Below are 6,799 nucleotides of genomic sequence, written 5' to 3'. Positions count from 1 at the left end.
ATAGTGTCGGTCTTCAAGTTTCCATGACAGCTTTCACAACAGCAAAAGTGTAAGTGTGTGTGTGTGTGTGTCTGTGTGTGTGTGTGTGTGTGTGTGTGTGTGTGTGTGTGTGTGTTGTGTGTGCGTGTCAACATTAACTTTTTCATGAGACCACATCACTAAAACAGCCAGATCCCTCCTCTCAATCACACCACCTCTGAGCAATAATTGTTTAAATCGTCTCACTCACTCACTCACTCACTCACTTGCTCACTCACTCACTCACTCACTCACACGCTCATCGCACACACACAAACAAGCTCACACGCACGCTTTCTCACGCACAATTTACACACACACTCTTCCCAATTCCCGATTCCCAATGCAATATTCCTCTGTGAGCCCAACCCTCTCCCTGTGATTGGACAACACTGTGGATCAGAGTGAGCGTACATTAACCTGATGACAACTGATTGGTCAACGAGCAACAGGTGTGGGAACCCTTCCTCTCTCTCTCTCTCTCTCTCTCTCTCTCTCTCTCTCTCTCCTCTCTCTCTTCTCTCTCTCTCTCTCTCTCTCTCTCTCTCTCTCGTGTGTAAAGTGGGTCAGTAAGTGCTTCGATTCTACTTACAGTCAGGGCCTTCAACGATGAAGATGTACACCAAAAGTGCAAAAATCCTTTAAGTACATATAAAACAAAATCTTGAAATAACTAAAGCAACGGCTTTTATGTGGTACACTATAAAGACAAGAGATATCGATAGATAGAGGAATCTCTCAGATAGCACTTGTTATGCTACCATTACGTCTGCACATTATTACGTCTCCTATTGCACTCCTACCATCCCTGGAGAGGGATCCCTCTTCTGGGTTCCTTCTCCAGGTTCCTTGATATAAGGGGGGGTTTCCCTGCCCTTTGGGGGGCTAGGGTCAGGGGGCGTCCTTTAAGAAGCGGCCTGTGAAGCCCTTCAGATCTCTGGTACAGGGCGTTCTAAACTGTTTGACCTGATGGGGATGTGGTGTTTCAAGGCTGCTCGGACGGCCGGGGAGTTTCCCCCACAGAGCCATCCCCCCAAATACAGACATGTTGCCATGGCTGAGAATATATTGTGAAATACACACACACACCGCACACCACACACCCACACACACACCCACACACACACACACACACACACACACACACACACACACACACACACACACACACACACACACACACACACACACACACACACACAAACCACAGATAACGAGGCAAGGGTGTAGCGTCCTATAGCTCTACGTATCTGGATATGCAGCGGTGCAAAGGAGGAAATGAAGATAAATAAGTTTCTTCATTGCTATTAGTATGTAAGCCTTATATGAAGGTTTAATAAAATAATTCTCAACAGCTTGATTTTTTATTATCCTTCATTCCCATAACTATATTAGCCTTGTTATAAAGGATCATGATGATAGTTTGATGATATTCTCTTGCAATACAAAATAGCTTGTTGAATAGATCTGGTTAAGATTATCTGGTTCAGTGAGATCTATTCTAGTTTCCCCCAACAGCCGAACACTAACATGTTGCCCTGGCTTGTAAATATTTTACTTTAAATAAAATTAGTATGGACTGAATTGAGAATAGTGTTGGTCTACAAGTGTCCATCACAGCTTGCACAACAGCAAAGGTGTGTGTGTGTGTGTGTGTGTGTGTGTGTGTGTGTGTGTGTGTGTGTGTGTGTGTGTGTGTGTGTGTGTGTGTGTGTGTGTGTGTGTGTGTGTGTGCATGTGTTTATGAGGCCTTGCTCCTGGGATAAGTACATTTACCTTTCACTTGTCCTGGCAAAAAAGTCACTCTTCCGATTGTCATTTTACAATAGTAATAATTGTTCATGTTGTTTGCGAACGGAGAATGCAGAATTCAGACGAACAAACAGTTGCAATAATTCACACCATGTCAACCACATCACTAAAACAGCCATAACCCTCCTCTCTCACACACACACACACAAACATACACACAGACACAGACAACGTCAACAAAACAAACTAATTCTGCCGTTCCCATAATGTGGTGACTTAAGTTGTATTCAAATATGAATACAAATCTGTAGTTGGCTCCTAGACATGTCCACTACGCTGTCTGCTATATTATACCTATGTACGTTGTATATTTATATTCAATGAAAAATAATCTTGTGTCTGTTTGTGCTTGCAGGAGTCCGTGTGTCAACTGAAGACATCTGATAAGAGTGTCTTCACTCTGATAAGAGTGTCACCACTGTCACTTCCTGACACTGATGATATCAGATTGCAGGCTGAGGACTCCTCAGAATTAAAACATGCAACGTGTTTTTTCCAGCTGATATAGCAGAACCGACTCCTGAGAGCAGACGTATCTGAAGCTGTCAGGGAGGAACCATGGCTAGCCGACTCTCTGAGGAACCTGAGGACACGTCTTTGGACCGGAGGGAGCGCAAGAGAAGATTTGGTAGGTGACCATTAGAGAGGAGTTAAAATAGATAATCCATTAAAAAAACGTCTTTTCTTCTTCATACATTTGAAATGTACTTTTAGAAAACGTTTTTAGCCAAAGGGACCGACCTGATGAACCAGCGACCCTACAGACAGATTTGTTCTCCTAATTAACGACATGTGTGTGTTCGAGACAAAAAGCTCACATTAACCTTACTATACGTGTGATTACGCCCATGAGTTACGGACTACTGATAGGCATCTCAAGTAGTTGTGTGTTTTATGATATATGTCCGTTATATACGTGGAACAGAGTGCAGAGTAACTTTAGGGAGCAGAACACAAGTTTAGTTTTTTCATTACTTATTATTAATGGTAGTGCAACGTGACATTAGAGTGACTATGGTTTATGTAATCAACAATTTTGTCTTTTAATAATGGCTGCTCATTTAACTGAAGTGATATCAGGGGTACTTATGAATTTAACATAATTCTATAAAGTTTGTCATTCATATGAACATATCTTAAATTATCCCACAAAACATGTCCCCATATTTTCTGCGTGGGCCGATGTGAAAGACCCTGGTGACACGCAGGCCACATGTTGTCCCCCCTCCATTACTGTGTGTGTACGTATGTGATTCTGTGTGTATTACTGTATAACTATGTGCGCGTATATGACAATAATGAGGGAATAATAACATGTATGCTAGAGACCAGTACTTGCTCTGCTTAAGTGTGTTCTAAACACGAGAGCCACAGTACCAGTCATCACTTACTGAGGTGTTCTCAGTAGATGTCTTCAGGTGTTTCTTCAAGACGGGGAGGGATTCTGCAGACCGTAGGGAGTCTGGACTGTGAATGACAGCCACGCAGTATGAATATTTCAGTGTGTACATTACTCTGTGTGTCCGTGTGTGTGTGCTTGAGTGCGTTTGTGAGTCTGTGTGCAGTCGAAGAAAAACATTTCCTTACACTGATGGTATCAGAGTGCAAGCTGATAATTGGTCAGAATGAAAACAAGTGACGTTGTTTTTCCAGCTGGTAGAGCAAAGAAGAAGGCTAAGTCCAGACGCCGTGGAAGCCGTCAGAGAGTAACAATGGTCACCATCTCGGACCGGGAGGAGACCAAGAAGAGAAGATTTGGTAGGTGCCCCTTTATAGAGAATTTAAAAGAAATAATCCAGTCCAAAACAATGATCCAAAAAAGTATGATTTCCTCCAAATACAGTTAAGATTTATGTTTAGATTTTTTTTTTGCCAAAGTGACCGTGTGTGTGTGTGTGTGTGTGTGTGTGTGTGTGTGTGTGTGTGTGTGGGTGTGTGTGTGGTGTGTGTGTGGGTGTGTGTGTGGTGTGTGGTGTGCGGTGTGTGTGTGTATTTCACAATATATTCTCAGCCATGGCAACATGTCTGTATTTGGGGGGATGGCTCTGTGGGGGAAACTCCCCGGCCGTCCGAGCAGCCTTGAAACACCACATCCCCATCAGGTCAAACTGTTTAGAACGCCCTGGACCAGAGATCTGAAGGGCTTCGCAGGCCGCTTCTTAAAGGACGCCCCCTGACCCTAGCCCCCCAAAGGGCAGGGAAACCCCCCCTTATATCAAGGAACCTGGAGAAGGAACCCAGAAGAGGGATCCCTCTCCAGGGATGGTAGGAGTGCAATAGGAGACGTAATAATGTGCAGACGTAATGGTAGCATAACAAGTGCTATCTGAGAGATTCCTCTATCTATCGATATCTCTTGTCTTTATAGTGTAACACATAAAAGCCGTTGCTTTAGTTATTTCAAGATTTTGTTTTATATGTACTTAAAGGATATTTGCACTTTTGGTGTACATCTTCATCGTTGAAGGCCCTGACTGTAAGTAGAATCGAAGCACTTACTGACCCACTTTACACACGAGAGAGAGAGAGAGAGACAGAGAGAGAGAGAGAGAGAGAGAGAGAGAGAGAGAGAGAGAGAGAGAGAGAGAGAGAGAGAGAGAGGAAGGGTTCCCACACCTGTTGCTCGTTGACCAATCAGTGGTCATCAGGTTAATGTACGCTCACTCTGATCCACAGTGTCGTCCAATCACAGGGAGAGGGTTGGGCTCACAGAGGGAATATTGCATTGGGAATCGGGAACTGGGAAGAGTGTGTGTGTAAGTTGTGCGTGAGAAAGAGTGCGTGTGAGCTTGTTTGTGTGTGTGCGATGAGCGTGTGAGTGAGTGAGTGAGTGAGTGAGTGAGTGAGTGAGTGAGTGAGTGAGTGAGTGAGTGAGTGAGTGAGTGAGTGAGTGAGTGAGTGAGTGAGAGGATTTAAACAGTTATTGCTCAGAGCCAATGTGATTGAGAGGAGGGATATTGCTGCTTTAGTGATTTAGTGATCTTAAATTATCCCACAAAACATGTCCCCATATTTTCTGCGTGGGCCGATGTGAAAGACCCTGGTGACACGCAGGCCACATGTTGTCCCCCCTCCATTACTGTGTGTGTACGTATGTGATTCTGTGTGTATTACTGTATAACTATGTGCGCGTATATGACAATAATGAGGGAATAATAACATGTATGCTAGAGACCAGAACTTGCTCTGCTTAAGTGTGTTCTAAACACGAGAGCCACAGTACCAGTCATCACTTACTGAGGTGTTCTCAGTAGATGTCTTCAGGTGTTTCTTCAAGACGGGGAGGGATTCTGCAGACCGTAGGGAGTCTGGACTGTGAATGACAGCCACGCAGTATGAATATTTCAGTGTGTACATTACTCTGTGTGTCCGTGTGTGTGTGCTTGAGTGCGTTTGTGAGTCTGCGTGCAGTCGAAGAAAAACATTTCCTTACACTGATGGTATCAGAGTGCAAGCTGATAATTGGTTAGAATGATCACAAGTGACGTTGTTTTTCCAGCTGGTAGAGCAAAGAAGAAGGCTAAGTCCAGACGCCGTGGAAGCCGTCAGAGAGTAACAATGGTCACCATCTCGGACCGGGAGGAGACCAAGAAGAAAAGATTTGGTAGGTGCCCCTTTTATAGAGAATTTAAAAGAAATAATCCAGTCCAAAACAATGATCCAAAAAAGTATGATTTCCTCCAAATACATTTAAGATTTATGTTTAGATTTTTTTTTTTGCCAAAGTGACCGTGTGTGTGTGTGTGTGTGTGTGTGTGTGTGTGTGTGTGTGTGTGTGTGTGTGTGTGTGTGTGTGTGTGTGTGTGTGTGTGTGTGTGTGTGTCCTACTCCTGAACAGCTCTATGGTTTCACATCACTGTCATTGTGAGCATCGGACTGCTGAGTATTCTCCTCATCTCCCTGCGCTTCAGTGAGTCTAAATCATATCCTCCTGAATAGAATTACAATACAGTATAATCGTATCATTGATTGTATTAATAGCAATGATAATGTTAAATATTGTTTTTGTTAGATTTAGTGATAATAATAGGGTTAGCACACATACACCGCACGCACACCCATAAACACAGCCTACACACACACAAACAATCCACACACACGTGCACGAACACACACGCACATGCACACACACTGCACACACGGGCGTGCTGATGCAGGCGTTTCAAGACAAGGGCAGCGCAGGACACCGCCTACACACACACCACACACACATGCACACACACACGCACACACATGCACGTGCATACACACACTGCACACACGCGGATGCAGATGTTTCAAGACAATGGCAAGATTGAGATAACAGCCCCGCCGTCGACACACTCTCCCACCTGAGCTGTCCATCAAAGACACTTTTTTGCAAAACCTTATTTTTCTTTAAACATTCTCCATCTCCTTGAGGCTCCAGAAATGTCTTGTGATATTGAAATCCCCCCTCCCCCCTGCCGACTGTATTAGTTGTTTTATTTTTCTTATGTTTTATGTGTAGGCTATGTGTGACTGTAGGCTACTGCCGCCTGTCTTGGCCAGATCACTTGAAGAGATGTTTAATCTCAATGACGCATTCTTCTGTTAACAAAAAAAAACATCTCTCACGTCAGGTAGCCAATGTACAATCTGCAATGTAGCCCTCACAACCCCCCCCCCCCTCACAACCCCCCCTCACAACCCCCCCTCACAACCCCCCCCCCCCCCTCACCCCCCCCCCCCCCCCACACAAGCCTGTGCTTTAGTTCACTATGGTTAGGTAGGTTGCTGCCTTAGCTGTTGTAACATGAACACATTTTTCAGCTGTTTGTTGTTATTATTATTTCCAACTAACCAATAGTAGTTGCCATGCATTTTTTTTAGTATCAATGCACTTTGAGCCCTGAATAACAGTAAAAGCTATTGAATGATTGATTTGCATGCATAGTCTACTACACTTTCCATTAAACAAATACCCCTGTAACCCAACAGTTAGCTGAAC

This window comes from Gadus morhua, chromosome 22 (assembly GCF_902167405.1).
Source record: "Gadus morhua chromosome 22, gadMor3.0, whole genome shotgun sequence".
Taxonomy (NCBI): Eukaryota; Metazoa; Chordata; class Actinopteri; order Gadiformes; family Gadidae; genus Gadus; species Gadus morhua.
Note: the sequence above shows the minus strand (reverse complement) of the source record.